At 42.7% G+C, this 17308-nt stretch overlaps 1 protein-coding gene across 4 annotated transcripts in view; it reads right to left on the reverse strand.

Annotated features, from left to right (window-relative positions):
• The window catches only part of PDE8A (phosphodiesterase 8A), a 255093-nt gene that overhangs the window by 128277 nt on the left and 109508 nt on the right, over positions 1–17308 (reverse strand). The gene's annotated exons all lie outside the window — the stretch shown is intronic.

The raw sequence follows: 17308 nt of genomic DNA on the forward strand, positions 1-17308 counted from the left end.
AGGAAAACAAAGGTATTTCATTTAGAAGCTTATGTCAAGGAAATTCCAACACCGAGGTCTACAAAAGAGGAGTTGAGATCTCACAGGGCAACCAACCCACTCCATCACCACTTTATTAATTAGTCATTTGTACTGTAGCAATGCCTACCGTCTCCAACCATAGCCCAGACACTATTGTGCTAAGCACTGCACAAACATGGAACAGACAATCTTTCCCCTGAGAAACTTACAATCTAATCTTTATTTAGTCAAAATATTCAGCCCAAGACACTTGCTTTAACATTCCTGGCAACACATTACTTTTTTGTATCTCCTCCTAGAGCATAGTGCTACCATGGAAATCATGAGCTCCTGGATTCTGATTTAGGAAAAACAAAAACAAAAGAAATTAAATGCTGCCTCCGCCACTTGTAACTACAATAAAAACCTTCCTAAAAAACCTCACCCAAAATTGTGCACATACTGCAGCCTTGCAAAATCCTACTTTTCCACTTGCCTTGGGCTAGTTACTTTTTTGACATGAAGGTAAATCATCATTAGGTTTTTTTCGCCATTATCAATCACCACGGTAAAGGGCAGGAGTGTAGAATTTTTGCTCAGACCATACATTTTTATGAGATGTTTGAAGGCTGATATATCACTTGGTTGTAATTCTTCTCAAGACTATTCACATTAATCACTGATACTTCATTTGGGCAGTTTATGATGTGATTAGAACCTTGCAATGCAATTGCACTTTTATTCTGTACTTGATTTGACATTACTGAATCTGTTTCATTCCATCCACCTCTTAAACAGATTCCTTATTCCTACACAGGAATATTTCTTGAACTTTTTTCCAACTGCTCTCATTAAATAATTCAGTTCTTCAACTTAGAATAACTTTCAGCCTTGGTGAAACAGAACAATTGAATCAAGGAGTCTATTTTACTATTATTCCACTCAAGCAAATTTAGAAGAATTAAAATAAATATCACCCATGTTTATAGGCATGTTTCCTAAGGTCTCAATCCATTTTAAAATGAGTCTCCATAGCTGCCAACATGGAGGAAAGGGGCTGACCATGGCAAATCTCCAAAGAGAATGAGTGTGATCTGTAGCATTCAAAGGAAACAGGTTCTGAGATCTCCTCCCTAACCAAAAGCCAGGCACATTCAGATTTATTTCTAGAAACAGACAAATCCTCATCTAGTTGTGTATGTTTTAGAGGTCACAGTCTATAAAATATTAGTGTGTATAGAATATTCTCTCTCTCTCTCTCTCACACACACACACACACACAGATTTTCCCCTATCTTCCCTTTCCTCTTACCAGTCCTCACTTTTCCTGCAGTATCCTGATTTTAAAAAAAAAATCATTCTTTCCCAGTGCCCTGATTTACCCACTTTGACACTAATGTTTTCACTTTTCTTCTTTTTAGAACACTTTCTGTCTTTCCTTCACGGCATTTTGCCTTTTTTGATTTTCTGCCCTGTTTATATCCACATTTCCCCACTCTCTCCTCCTTTCCTGTGTCTGTCCAGGCTTTTTTCCCCCTCCATTTCTACCCACCCACTTTATCTGGTAAACCCAAGCAACTTTCCAAATGCAAGTGATAAGGGAATTTTGGAGAGCGTATTGTTGACCGAATGAATTTGAGGGGGGTCACCATCCGAATGTGAGTGAGTTGACAGTCTGACAGATTAGGGCTTCTGGGCTTCTACAACTAGACAGTTTTCCCTACATAATTTAGCCTCCTATGGCACTAAGATCTGCAATCTTCTAGGGCTTCAACAGCCTAAAAAACCTCAAATATTTTCTGGTGGACAGAGCCCTCAGCAAGGGCTCTAGTCACCTGAAATCTGATGCTGTGCGCTTCCACAACCCACCGTCTGAGCAGACTACTCTTGATAAATGCCTGTTTATCATAGCTGCAAAAGTCAGCTCTGCTTTTCCAACCTCCCTCTCCCTAGAGATTAAGAAGGTAAAGGTCAACAGTAAAAAAAGACTGGCCTTTGAAGCTATTTTTTTTTAAGTGTTTGGGACTAATCTGTGTGAAAATATCCCATCCCCACTACACTAAATCAAAATAATTTAGTCTGAAACGCTGACACAATCCTGTCAATTACTTAACTATACAAGTATGGCAACTATCAGAAAAAAGCAACCCATTTTTAAATAGAAAGACTGAAAAATACAGATGTGATAATTCCACCCCTGGATCCAGCTCAGAAAAACACTCTCACAATAATGCACGTGATTTTTATAAAGTTTAAAATCTTTCATTAATTATATTTTAATATTCGGAATTTTTATGGCAGTCAGAATAAAGGGATTTTTAGTCTTCAGATAATGTGTTTGTCTTTCGACTGAGTACTCAGACATCATTCCCATTATACTGAAGCAACCATTGTCAACATCACCCCCTCCCCCCGCAGCCTGCCAAAGTTTTAAAGAGACACAACAGTCCTATCCTGTGCCATTACAACTGGCACCCTTGCTCTCCATCTCCTCAGAGAGGTCAGGTATGGAACGAGAAAGGAGGTGGAACTATTTTATGGCCCTTAGAGATTAGCCTCTCCAAAACAGAGCTGAGGAACATTGATGGGCAGTAGAAAGGAAGCTTGCATTGCTACCAGTGTTATGCCAATTCTGTATATAAGAGGAGGACTTCAGTCTCCTTTACCATCTAACTCGCGTCTTTCATTACCCCCACTTTTTTTTTTAATTAAAAGTTCTTTCTGAGTTTCTTCACTCTCAATTCTTTCCCAAAACTCTGATAATAGAAGTATTGTATCCATAGCTAAGAGGCAAATTATTAGTTTGTTAAAAAGTAAGGGTCAAGTTAAGAACTGTTATAATGCCATATTATGATGCTCTTGCTCTCTTCACCCCCCCCCCCATTAAGTTGCATCACTTCAGATTTTCTAGATGAAAATGTATTATCTGAAACTATCACTCTCCTCCCCATGGCAGGGAGTAACTGATAGGAGGTGAAATTCCACATATTTATGCTGAAAAGACAACCATGCAGAATGACGTCAGCTCCTATGCTGACCAATCCACAGAGCAACTATTACTCCATTTTTTCGATGGAGTTGCTGTCCCGCCCATTCGGCGGACTGTAAGGTCTTCACTAAAACGTTCAAGTGATCTGAGGAGAGGTATTAACAAGGAGGGGGAAATGTGAAAGAACCACCCTTCCCCACTCCACCACTCAGTCTGTTCTTTGAGTTCACTATGGCCCCAATCCTACAAGCGATCCACTAGCATGAACTCCTGTGCTTGCTCAGAGCCCTGCTGATTTGAATACCACGAATGGACGACCTTACAGGGCTGGGCCTATGAGCGAAATCCTGGAGCGTGGCCTGCTACATATGGCATGAAGTGATAAGGGCCAAATGCTGTTCCTATTTAAATATATGGCAAAACTGCAATGAGAGCAGGAATGCCCTCAAATTCTTTTCAGCCTAACAAGTCTTGAAAGCGTAACAGCTCTTTTCTCTCAGAGCATGAGCCCGGAAAACTTCAGAATTTGACTTTTTAAGAAGAAAGACACTGTAGTTAGTTCACAAGTTCATGGCAAACAGTGGATCCAGCCAAAAACAAGATACTACTCATTGTAGCATGCTAGTCAGTTTATCCCCTCTAAATAAACTATGATGTAAGGCATTTCATTTATCCTGTGCTGCAATGCTCTCTGTTACTGTTCCATAGTTCAATGCTTCACATATTGTAGCTTTCAGCAGAGGGGGTGGGAGAGAGACATTCCTGAAAATACTGTATATATGAAGAATAACTGATTATCTGGCTGAGTCATGGCTCAGTTTTCCATAATATAGTTAGCCAATTTAAGCTGGATGATATCTGGAATAGAGTCATAATATTTTTAATAAATCCAGTTGGTATTTTCTTAACCAGATGGACATACTTTTGATAAAAGCAGTCCACAGATCCATGATGGTATCATGTATTATAATTATTAGCCTACATATAAAATGTCTGTCAGCCCTTCTATTACAAACTCAGGATTTTAGAAATGTATAACTCGTGAAGTTTTTTTTTACCTTGCGTAAGGACTGAAGGGTCAGATCCTACACCAGCAATTAAAAAAAAAGTTAGCATCAGACAGCAAAATGTACAGGCCATTAGTGGAGTACAAAGCCAACTTCTTTTGGTAATTTTAAGCAATGAAAACAAGGGACTTAGTAATGTTTAAAGATCACTTTCTGTTTAAAGGCAATTTTTAATGTACTTTGAAAATACAGTAGCACTAAATATCTCTAAATGCACATTTATATAATGCAACATGTAGTAGTACAGATGGCTTTATTAAGTGCAACGCAAAGATGAGCAAAATCATGGAAATTAGGTTAGACACTTATTTAAAACAGGGGTCGGCAACCTACGGCACACGTGAGCCACTCAGCCCGTTGCCACTCTGGGGTTCCCGCTGCTGGCCCCTTGCCAGCCTGGGTCCCGCTGCCGATCCCACTCAGCGTCCGCTGCTGGCCTGGGGGAAGGAACCCCAGACTGGCAGCAGGCTGTGACCCCAGCTGGCAGGAGCCGGCAGCCGAAACCCCAGAGCGGCGACGGGCTGAGCCGCTCAGCCCACCACCGCTCTGGGGTTTTCACCACCGGCTCCTGCCAGCCGGTCCCACTCAGCGTCCGCTGCTGCCCTGGGGTTTCTTCCCTCAGGCTGGCAGTGGGCTGAGACCCTGGCTGGCAGGAGCCGGCGGCTGAAACCCCAGAGCAGGGCGGGCTGACCCATTCAGCCAGGGTCCCCGCCACAGCCCCACTCACCTTGCTTCCGGTTGGAGTTCCAGCGCAGGCCCCCTGCCAGACAGGGTCCAGGCCTCCAGCCCTGCTCAGCCCTACCAGCCGCCAGCTCCACTCACCTCAGCTGCCTATCTGGGGTTCCAGCCGCTGACCACCTGCCAGCCGGATATCAACTGATCACTCAGAAGCCTGTGTGCAGCTTAAAGTATCCAAATACGTGCACCAGACATTGGAAAACTCAGCAAGGAAAAGCAAGGGCAAGGATCACACTAAACTAATAAGATCTGCATTTTAATTTAATTTTAAATAAAGCTTCTGAAACATTTTGAAAACCTTGTTTACTTTTCATATAACAGTAGTTTGGTTATATATTATAGACTTATACAGAGACCTTCTAAAAAACGTTAAAATGTATTACCGGCATGCAAAGCCTTAAATTAGAGTGTATACATGAAGACTCGGCACACCACTGCTGAAAGGTTGCCGACCCCTGATTTAAAATATTACCTTTTTGTAATTATATGGTGCATACCGGCTGCAGAGCCTAGTGAAAACTGACATGAACTTGGTTTCTTTAAATTACTTTTTCCTTTTCTTTTTTCTACCCTTGTACCGTTTTGGACTTCCTGAAATGTACAGTATGTAGCAACTTCCTCTTTAACAAAATAATCTAATTTAGCATTTCTCCTCCTACTACAGTACTTAACATTGCTTCCCCACCTCCCCTGCCCCCCCCCCCATTTTCCCAGACACTTGTTAACATGAAGAGATGTGGAAAGATTTACAGGACAGTCATTTTTTAAAACACTAATAAAGATAACTACTCATTAAGATTAAAGTATTCCTTAATATAACATGGAATTGGACACTTACCATGGTCTTACATTAATATGAGTGTTAAAAGAACACAATCAATCAGAGGCAACACAGCAAAGTAGAACATGTGTATGCATTTTGCAGGCTAGTCAAATCCTTCTTGACTTGTACCCAACTCTTCTGTATCATTCCCATAGATATTTTATGATAGTAAACAGATGTCCTATAGAAGCAGATACTGTTACACATATACAATATGTTATGTTAAAAGAACATTAAGTTCGCAAAGTGCCTTTTAAAAGTTAGGAAATGCCAGAATTTAAGTTGCCTGTGCAGCCTTGATTTGGTCCCCTTGTGTCTATGCATTTTGATACAGTCTTTAATTACATGATCACATTTTTTCCCCACAGGACCCCCAGCCTCATTCAACACATAGAACAGACAGTGTTCTGGGGATGAATCAGGGTTGTATACTGAAGGAGACTGTTGTTTAGGTCCCCTGCTTCATTTGTGCAGAACTTAGAAGGTGTGTAGTGAATGAGGCAGGGGACTGCAGGAAAAGAACAGATGGTCTCATATCAAGGCTGTGGAATGCTGCCCTAGAGAACTAGATTTTATCCCTGTCTCTGCAACAAGAGTTCTTACATGATGGTGGGCAAGTCACTTAAACCAAAATTTCACAAGAGTCACTAGCTGTGTGTTCCTCATTTTTTGGGTGCCTGCCTTGATACCAGGCATTCTGATTTGCAGATGTGCTGGGCATTCACAGCTGAAGTCAATGGGAGCTCTGCTTTGAGCATATAACGTGTGATGCATTGCTAGGTACTCTGAAAAATCAGGTCCTAAACTGCTTAAGTGGGACACCCAAAATTAGTGGATACTTTTTACTTTAGTCACTCTGTGCTTCAGTTTCCCATAATAATACAATTTCACCTCACAGGGGTGTTGTGAAAATTAATTAATGCTTGTGAAGCACTCAGATACTATAGTGATGAACACCACAGAAAAACCTATGAGGAAATTAATAATTCTATATTCAGAGCAGGGTTTGACTAAAGTGCAGAAATTAAGGTGTGGGGGGCATACACTGAACAACAAGAAAAAAGCAAAATATTGAAGAGCTGCTAATTAAGTGAGCACTGTGCATCCTATGGACTGTATGAGACAGCGGTCCTATGGGAAAAAAGTAATATAACAAAAAACTATGATAATGCACATGCGCAAGGGGGCCAAATTAACGTTGCACAGCAATCTTAATTCTGGCACTTCCTAACTTTTGAGAGCTCAAATTTGCAACCTTTTATGTTCTCTTAATGTAATTTGTGTGAGATTTCATAGTTTTTTTTTAAAAAGCATACTGAAAAAAAAAACAGAAATTCCATCTTGTGGTATTATCTTGTTACCTATATGGTTCACCAGCAAGGGCTGGAACTTTTAGATCCACTGCACAGACTTCTGCCCCTCATCTCCTACCCTTCACCCTACTGGCTCTCAGTACCCGTCTTTTTGTCCTCCCAGCCCCAGTCTCCACCACAGGCGCCGACTCCATGGTTGCTCTGGGGCTAGAGCACCCACTGGGAAACACTGGTGGGTGCTCTGCACCCACCGGCAGCTCCCCACTCCGCCACCCTGCCCCAGCTCACCTCTGCCTCCGCTCCACCTCCTCCCTTGGGCGCGCCGTGTCCCTGCTTCGCCCCCTAGCTCCCAGCGCTTCCCACTGCAAAACAGCTGTTTCGTGGCGGCAAGCCCTGGGAGGGAGGGGGGAGCAGGGGGAACGCAGCACGGTCAGGGAAGAGGCGAGGCCAGGGCGGGGATTTGGGGAAGGAGTCCAATGGGGAAGGGGTGGGGCAGGGTGGAGCTGGGGCAGGGGTGCGAGCACCCACTGGTGCCGGGAAAAGTTGGCACCTATGGTCTCCACCCTCATATCTTTATCCTATCTCAGTTCATTCCCCCTTTCCCTGCCCCCACCCCAGCTCCCAGGCCCCGTGCTCAGCCAGTCCCAGTCTCCCACCTTCTCCTCTGACATCCTATAATCCCGGACTCTCTTCCTCTACCCCATTCATCACGGAGACTGGTTCAAAATATTGGGAGGAAAAAAAAGAGGATTCTTCATATTAGTGATATTGCAAACTGGATATTTTTAAAAATATAATTATATTTTTAGTTCACATATAACAACTATAGTTCTGCTGCCTCCATGAAATTCTTAAGTCAGAGTTAGAATATCATCCAGTGTCTACAGCACACTACATTGACTAAACTTTGATATTTGCAATTTCAAAAAAAAAATTATTATTAAAAGGAAAGAGGGAGTTTGTGGGTTTGCTATGAAGCACCAAAAAGCCCTATATTACAGAATCAACTGGATAAAAAAAGCGAGAACAAGACAGAGAGTTAAATCCAGCCACTTAAACCCTCATTGAAAGCCCTTAAATCTTTTTTGGTGACAGTTCAGAAGATGAGTAAGAATCTATTTGTGCCGCATTCCAGTGCCTTAAGAAAGCAGAGAGTTCAACCTATCTGATCTTTTTGTTTAAAAAGCTCATATAGAAATATTTAAGGGTATAAAATAGAAAAAAATATGGAACAAGAAGAAAAAACAAATCTTTGATAGAAATAACAGGAAAATGAACTACAATTTAAAAATGTAATTTGCATCCAAGTAGCATTAGCTTCTGTTTCTGGATTAATCTTTAAATTAGCATTGCTATTTCACAATAAGAAGGGAAAAAATCAATTTTAAATAGGTCTGGTTTATGGATATACATACACGATAACTAGATGAAAGATCCTAAGGATAAAATTGTCACAACTCCTCAGTAACCTGTATAAAAATACATTATTTGTGCTCTCCCTAATTATTTAATCTTCGTAAGCTTTAAAGGTAATTGGTGCTGGGCACACTTGGAATGATCTCCAAGACTATACTACTTCACTCTGTAGATAGATATTGATTCCCATGACTTGGTTATTAGTTATAAAATTAAGGGACCATATTTGATAAATGACAGCCTGATCCTGATAGGTGCTGATCACCTCATAAGAACAGTCATACTGGGTCAGACCAGTGGTCCATCTAGCTCAGTATCCTGTCTTCCAACAGTGGCCAATGCCAGGTGCTTCAGAGGGAATGAACAGAACAGGCATTGAAGCCTTTGAGGCATTGAGCACTTTCAGCTCCCACTGATTTCAAGTATCAGAGGGGTAGCCGTGTTAATCTGGATCTGTAAAAGCAGCAAAGAGTCCTGTAACACCTTATAGACTAACAGACGTTTTGGAGCATGAGCTTTCGTGGGTGAATACCCACTTTGTCGGATGCATGTCATAGGTGCCACAGGACTCTTTGCTGCTTTCACTGATTTCAAATTAGTTAAGACAATCAGCACCTCACAAGCACCTCTTGCTGCACTGAGCTCCTACTCTGCAGAGTAAAAGCTCCAGGGCCGGCACTTCCATTTAGGCGACCTAGGCGGTTGCCTAGGGCACCAGGATTTGGGGGGGCGGCATTTTGCTGCCCTCGGTGGCAATTCGGCGGCGGGGGGTCCTTCCGCGCTCTGGGTCTTCGGCGGCAATTCTGTGGCAGGTCCTTCACTCGCTCCGGGACCCGCCGCCGAAGTGTCCCGAAGACCAGGAGTGCGAAAGGACACCCCCCCCCGCTGCAGAATTGCCGCTAACGACCAGGAGCGCAGAAGGACCCCTGCCTAGGGCGCCAGAAACCCTGGCGCCGCTCCTGAAAAGCTCTATTCCAATGGGCCCACTCCTGTTCTCTGAGATCAAATATCAGAGGGGTAGCCGTGTTAGTCTGGTTCTGTAGAAGCAGCAAAGAATCCTGTGGCACCTTATAGACTAACAGACGTTTTGCAGCATGAGCTTTCGTGGGTGAATACCCACTTCTTCGGATGCAAGCAGTGGAAATTTCCAGGGGCAGGTGAGTATATATAAGCAAGCAAGAAGCAAGCTAGAGATAACGAGGTTAGATCAATCAGGGAGGATGGGGCCCTGTTCCAGCAGCTGAGGTGGGAAAACCAAGGGAGGAGAAACTGGTTCTGTAATTGGCAAGCCATTCACAGTCTTTGTTTAGTCCTAAACTGATGGTGTTAAATTTGCAGATGAACTGGAGCTCAGCAGTTTCTCTTTGAAGTCTGGTCCTAAAGTTTTTTTGCTGTAGGATGGCCACCTTAAAATCTGCTATTGTGTGGCCAGGGAGGTTGAAGTGTTCTCCTACAGGTTTTTGAATATTGCCATTCCTAATGTCTGATTTGTGTCCATTTATCCTTTTCCTTAGAGACTGTCCAGTTTGGCCGATGTACATAGCAGAGGGGCATTGCTGGCATATGATGGCATATATTACATTGGTGGACGTGCAGGTGAATGAACCGGTGATGGTGTGGCTGATCTGGTTAGGTCCTGTGATGGTGTTGCTGGTGTAGATATGTGGGCAGAGTTGGCATCGAGGTTTGTTGCATGGGTTGGTTCCTGAGCTAGAGTTACTATGGTGCGGTGTGCAGTTGTTGGTGAGAATATGCTTCAGGTTGGCAGGTTGTCTGTGGGCGAGGACTGGCCTGCCACCCAAGGCCTGTGAAAGTGTGGGATCATTGTCCAGGATGGGTTGTAGATCCCTGATGATGCGTTGGAGGGGTTTGAGCTGGGGACTGTATGTGATGGCCAGTGGAGTCCTGTTGGTTTCTTTCTTGGGTTTGTCTTGCAGTAGGAGGCTTCTGGGTACACATCTGGCTCTGTTGATCTGTTTCCTTATTTCCTCGTGTGGGTACTGTAGTCTTGAGAATGCTTGGTGGAGTTTTTCTAGGTGTTGGTCTCTGTCTGCGGGGTTAGAGCAGATACGGTTGTACCTCAGTGCTTGGCTGTAGACAATGGATCTTGTGGTGTGCCCGGGATGGAAGCTGGAGGCATGAAGGTAAGAATAGCAGTCGGTAGGTTTTCGGTATAGGGTGGTGTTAATGTGACCACCACTTATTTGCACCGTGGTGTCTAGGAAGTGGACCTCCCGTGTGGATAGGTCCAGGCTGAGGTTGATGGAGGGGTGGAAGCTGTTGAAATCATGGTGGAATTTTTCCAGAGTCTCCTTCCCATGGGTCCAGATGATGAAGATGTCATCAATGTAGCGTAGGTAGAGAAGGGGCGTGAGTGGACGGGAGCTGAGGAAGCGTTGTTCCAGGTCGGCCATAAAAATATTGGCATATTGTGGGGCCATGCGGGTGAGATCAAAGTCAAAACTCCCCCTGATTTGACTGAGCACAGGAAAGGGCCGAGAGTCGATTATTACATCTCAGTACTGCTGCATCATATTGCTCTAGCTAGACCAGGGATCGGCAACCTTTGGCATGTGACCCATCAGGGAAATCTGCTGGCGAGCCGGGACAGTTTCTTTACCTGCAACGTCCGCAGGTTCGGTCAATCGCAGCTCCCGCTGGCTGCGGTTTGCCACTCCGGGCCAATGGCAGCTGCTGGAAGCGGCGTGGCCTGAGGGATGTGCTGGCTGCCACTTCCTGCGGCCCCCATTGGCCTGGAACGGCGAACCACAGCCAGTGGGAGCTGCAATCAGCCGAACCTGCAGACGCTGCAGGTAAAGAAACTGTCCCAGCCCACCAGCGGATTTCCCTGACAGGCCACATGCCAAAGGTTGCCAAGCCCTGAGCTAGACTATAATTAAGACCAAGAAAGGATTTTTGTTCAAAACTCCATTTTGAACCAGTTATTTTTAGCAAAAGTACTGGTACTCCTCTCAAGTGAAGCTTTCCATGCTTGTTTTATGACAGAAAAAAATATTTCATCAAGATTAGATTGGTTCACCCATTTTACAACTTGAAGGACTGTGAAAAAGCAGATTTTTTTTTTTTTTTTTTTTTAGTATAAGATGCTTGTGTTATTCCAAACTCAGAAAATTTAAGAATGGCTTTGTTTCAAACCCAAGGGTTGGCATATTATGACTCCTTACTTTGCTTATTATTAGAAATATAATTTTGAAATGGATGGAGATTGTCATTTTTGAGGATGACTTACTGATTTGTCCAGGAGTTTATCATTTTAACGTCTATAGTGTTATTTAGATCTAGCCGCAACAAATAAAATGCATCCCCAAACTGAATGAATCCTCATCAATTTGGCCATATTGAAATTGATGTTTTATATATTTTAAAAGTCAGTGACTAGGAAACATGTTTCTTATCTTGGAACAACTAAGTTTGGCTTTTCCAACTTTGCCTGTTTTCATACGAGTTAAATGTTTTCAATCAATCCTTGCTAAACCATATGTTCTGACATTTCTCATCTCCTTTGTGTGTACACCAATACTTAACCAGACTGGATTTACCTAAAGATTCCTTATTTTTTCTCAGTGATGTTTCTTTAAAAGAGGAATCCTTTTTCTTCAGGGCCCATTTTTGAAAAGCAAATTCACTTTTCTAGAAAACATACCACTCTCGCAAACCCTCTTAAATTGTTCCACTCCCTGTACATAAAGGAAAAGGGCCCTACTTGCCACAAAAGGGCTGTGGTTTTCATATAGCTGAAGGGTACATATCTTGGCTCCACACCCAGCCAAGTGACTCATCAGAAGCTGGACTTGGCTGCAGAATGTCATTTTTCTTTAGGTCCACATGTGCTTGACACAGACCGGCAATCATGGGTAGAGGGATCATGCTAATCAGCTCCATACACAAACCACAGAAGTTTGTCCGCTTTAAAAGGGTCAGAAATTAGTTTTTCCATGTCCGGAATGTTGACTTTTTTAAAATGCATCAGAAATCATGTTTATGTCCGTGACATGCAGGAAACTTTCATTTACAAAAAAACAGCTTATTTTTATGCCTAGCATCCATCTCTGTTCAATCAAGAAAAAAAACTTGTTCTATAGCGCAACTCATTCTATACGTGAGCAACTTTGAAGTCACCATGAGGTTAGATCCTGAAGATGGCAGTCATCAGTTAGCTTTCTGTCAGTCAGCTGTAGAGGGCCTTAACTCCCCCAAGACACAAACCATTTTAAGGGCAACCTCTGTACCCCTGGAAAGGCAGCTCTAAAGCATCCACACAAGCATATACATAAACCAGTATGAAACACCAGAGTGGCAGTTTGCTGCAGCTTTACATAGACAATTTTATCTCCTGAATCAGCATTAGGGGCTGCAGGTTTAATTCAGTAAAAGTCAAATGACTTTGAGTGAACTGGTCCAGATCATGGTATACCCTATAAATTAGGATTTTGTTCTACTTCATAAGCTGTGGGAGCCTGTGAAGCTTCTACAAGCATAAGCACTTTGTAAAGATTTAGGGAGGGGGCAACGGGTGGCTGTTTCTTTAACCACCGAAGAGTCCTACAGACAATGTCCACTTCCTTTCAGGGGAGGGGCAATCAGTCCAAGTGAGAGTCATGGAATGATTGCGCACACAACAGTACAACACAGCCTGAGCCAGAGAGTTTCATTGAACTCCAGGCTTTAACTAAACAATGCCAGAAATATATGGGAATAAACAAAAACATATAAGACTAAGAGTAACAGTCTTTTCTGCAAAGCATGGAACAAATGTAAACTGAAAGGGACTGTTTGAAACAGAGTCTCTAAAAGGAAGACTGTAAGACAGAATCTGCTTTGTGCAGGCTTCTTAAGAAAAAAATCACACTATCCATCCAGAAACATCATACCTGGCACCTGCACCAATTTGGTCCAAGGGGAAATAAAAATCTCCCTCAGAACTCTAAAAATTGAGACTTTTTAACTGAGATCTTAAAAAGAGAAAACTAGCAATGTTAGATCAGTGAAAATCATTTTCTTCCACTGAACTTGCAAAAACTGCCAAGTTGAGTCAAAGAAATTACACACTTCTGATTGGTTAGGAGATCGCTGTGGCAACAAAATCCCCTTGATTCACCGCCTGAGCCTATAAACCACAAGGGGGGGAAAACCACAAACTGCCAGCATCTCACTTATTTTTGTTTATGCTTCTGTATTCTCTATTGAGCCAGACAGGGTTCAGGATCAACAGCAAACATTGATACACCATCTCCAATAGACACTTCATGGGCAAAATAATCTCAGGGTGATGCTTCTTCTTCCAAATTAAAAGGGACAGCTGAATCCAAGAGAGAGCAGTTGGGAAGTGGTTTCAAAGTCAGCTCAGAGCAAGTTCCTCACACAGATAAGTGTCTATTGCAATTTATGTTCCTCACATAAGTAGTTGGACATAGTAGTTATAATAAAGCAGAATGTTCAGTGTTAGTAGATGTCACACATAAGCCTTGCAAAGAGGTGATGGGGATCTTAATGGAACAAATAGACTGGGGGGAGGGGAAGATGGGGTAAGAAAAAAACACAATGTTTGAAATAATCCTTCAGGAGTTGCTTATCCCTCAAGTGACTGTTACCATATCTCACTAATGAATTGATATGCTGCCTCCAAAACAATACACTGATGCCTACTCTCCAGTAAAGATGGAGTAGAGGGAGCTCAGATATGACAGATGATGGGTGCTTGGGGGCCAAACCAAAGGCCAGTTTTGGGGGGGAAAAGATACTGTATCCCCCCAACAAAAGAAGAGATATAGAATCCCTGATTCTTAGACTCAGGGAGACTACAAAAGAATAGCATGGAGGTATTAATGGCTCTAGCAGGCGTCTCAAATGGAGAACATACCCCCTGTTCCTGAAACTTCTACCCTTGCACCAAATTAACAATCAACTCCTTCATCACACACTTAATTTCAGTTACCTAGTGGATCCCCATGCTTGCCATTACAGACAGAAGTTATTGAGACACACTATAGGCAGATGTTAGAAGACAACCCTTAAGCTAGGGCCATCAAAGGAGGAATAAGTTAAGAAATGTAACCAATAAGTGATCCCTCACAATAGGCCTAATCAAGAGCCTTGTTGATAGATCTTTCCTTCATATGTAGAGGCCACATCACCAAACCATGCCAAGACACTGGTGCCATGGAGCATGACATGCACAAAAAGGAATCATAAAACAATTGTTCGTGGAATATATTGTACAATTTTTTTTGCTAGTGTGGCTACAACAGATTTCAACTTTGCACACAGATTTTCCATTACATACAAATACCCTGTCTCTAAAAGTGAGATACAGGGACTCAACAATCAGCAAGTCAGAAGGTCTCAGAACTTTCTCATGCTCTTGAGACAAATCAAAGACACTAGATTAGACTTCTACTGAGATCCAAGAATAATTGGTAGATCTTCATGTTTTCAGTCTAGAGATTTTGTCTGGTCCAAAAACCAGTTGATCTTGAACTAGCAATACACTGAATAAAGACTGACTAGAGAACACAAGACATAATAAAAATGTGGAGATCTACTGTAATCCTACCCCAACACTTCCACATCGCAAGCTCAGAGATACACAATTCAGAGCCATTGAGAAATGAAACAATGGCCTAGCCTTCTTCTCCAAAATTTACTACCATTGTTACTACCAATGTGTCAGACTCTGGGTTCTAGGCAGTCAGACCTGGTGGTTGGAGTGGTCATCAGGAAGGAGTAGGTAGGAGGATCAAGGCTTGATATGGGAGACCATCATATGACAACATACTTTGCATGAGTCGATGTATGATCTCATGGAGGTGTGCAACCTGGGGCACCAGAAATATCACACAATTCGTTTTATGGCCTTCAAGTATCCAAACTGGCCAGCCAGAGGTGAATCATGGTACAGTCGGGGTGAGGATTTGGGGGCATAAACACAGTCTTTGAACAGAAGTACCTAATTTCTGACAGAGAAGCCTGGGTCACGCTCGGCATTAGGTGACATCTGTTTAATCACAAATTGGTCACTAGCACAGTGGTGGAATGGTGGGGCTTCAGGATAGTGGAGGGTTCCAATGGTCCTTCCTGGCTATCAAAGCACCCCCTCTGGTGGGAGAGCATGTCAGGCTTGCCACTGCAGCTTCCAGGCCAATAATGTAGCATTAACTCAAGAAAAACACAGACCATCAGATCTGGCGCTGGTTGAGGGACCTTGATGATAGCAGGTGTTCTAAGTTTTTATGGTTGGTAAATACCTAGACATGGAAACACATGCCTTCCAAGTGGTGACACCATATGGGCAGCCAGACACTGGAATGGGACTGCATAGGTGGAGACGGATTGTGAAGCCTGGGTGAGAAACTGTAGCGTTGCTTTGGCAGTGCTAATTCTGCTGAGGTCATCAAATGTTAATGAGAAGGAGTGGATGAAGTCCTCAAAGCAGCCAAGCATTGAGTCAGCCTGTTCCAGGATTGGTGATGCTCCATCTGGGACTCCTCCAGATAGTAGACTGATAACCAGTCTGACCTTCGTCTGATTATCTGGGTACAAGGATGGCTGCATCAGGAACAGCAAGCAGCGCTGGTTAATAAACTCTCAAAACTTAGGGTGGTCGCCATCGAACCACTCTGGCAAGGGGATTTTTGGACCATGCTGCAATACTTCTGCGATAGGTGAGTCCAAGGGTCCCTGAGCGGACTGGACCTGCATTTGGAGGGAGGCATTCTCTAACTGCAGCTGGGCAATCTGGTTCTGGAGTGGGGATGCTATCTCCAGGGCACACCTGCTATGCAACATACTGGTTAAAATGCAAAGGGCCTGTCTGAACTAGCACTCCCACACACCATTGCTATCAATGCACTAGTAATATAAAGTGCAAAACTCACTACTGAAGCAAATGCAACTCTGTCAACTTATTGCAGTCACATCCCTTTACACTACTGATGAACTTTGTACTGAATCTTCAAATAACCAGGGTCTCAAATACTAAATGATTGTATTTAATAGTAATCAATGTCTGTGTTTTATAGTAAAATACTTGTCTTGTTAATATTCACATTTGAAAGTTAATGATGAAAAGAGAAGAAAACATGTTAATGTTAACAGGAGTGTTACAGATTGGGTTTTTAAATGATTTCCCCAGTTCAAAGAGGCATTTGATACAATGTCCATAGAGGAAGGAAAATAAACAACAGGAGATTGGGAAGACAGAAGGCTAATTCTGATGACAGATTGCAAAGTAACAAACATAGAACTACACAGATGCATTTTTCTTTCTTTAAAGAAAGCCTTCACTTTAATGAGTAAGCTACAACAGAAAATGTACAAGGTCCTCGTAGTAAGGAAATAATGATAAAGAATGGGCTACATCAGGCCACCAGTTTTAAACAAAAACTTTGCTGGCTACAATGGTGAATTCTGCTTGAAAACTGACTGACAAAAAATCCTGCTGATACTAAACTGGTTAACTGCAAAAAGGTTCAAATTATGCTCCTGAAGCTAAGGAAGAAGAGGAAAGCTGTTTTAGTAATGATAGTAGGCTCACCAACAGAAAAAGTCACCAACAGACCACAAAGGTAATGATTAGAATAAAGCCTCACAAGTCTTCACAAGGATGGGCTTATACCCTTTAGCCAGGGAAGAGAATGCAGAGTGACGGAAGGTACAGCAGATGCTTGTTTGTTTCAACAGTGTGGTATCAGCTGGGGGGCTCGCTATAAAAAGAGCACTTTCCTATACATCTGCTGTGTTGTGTGTCTTTGAGACCTGTCTGCTAAATTTAGTGACAAAAACAAAGCTTTTACTATGATTAGCACTGCAAAACCAATACAGCTATGGTACATGAGCTGGAATTTTTATTACTGGAAATGAAGTAAGATGCAGGCAGAAAGCAGCTTGATTTTGGTCCTGATGTGAGAGAGCAGTATTGGCTGTTAGGGGAAAAAAATCACTT

This window comes from Mauremys reevesii, linkage group 10 (genome assembly GCF_016161935.1).
Source record: "Mauremys reevesii isolate NIE-2019 linkage group 10, ASM1616193v1, whole genome shotgun sequence".
NCBI classification, from domain to species: domain Eukaryota; kingdom Metazoa; phylum Chordata; order Testudines; family Geoemydidae; genus Mauremys; species Mauremys reevesii.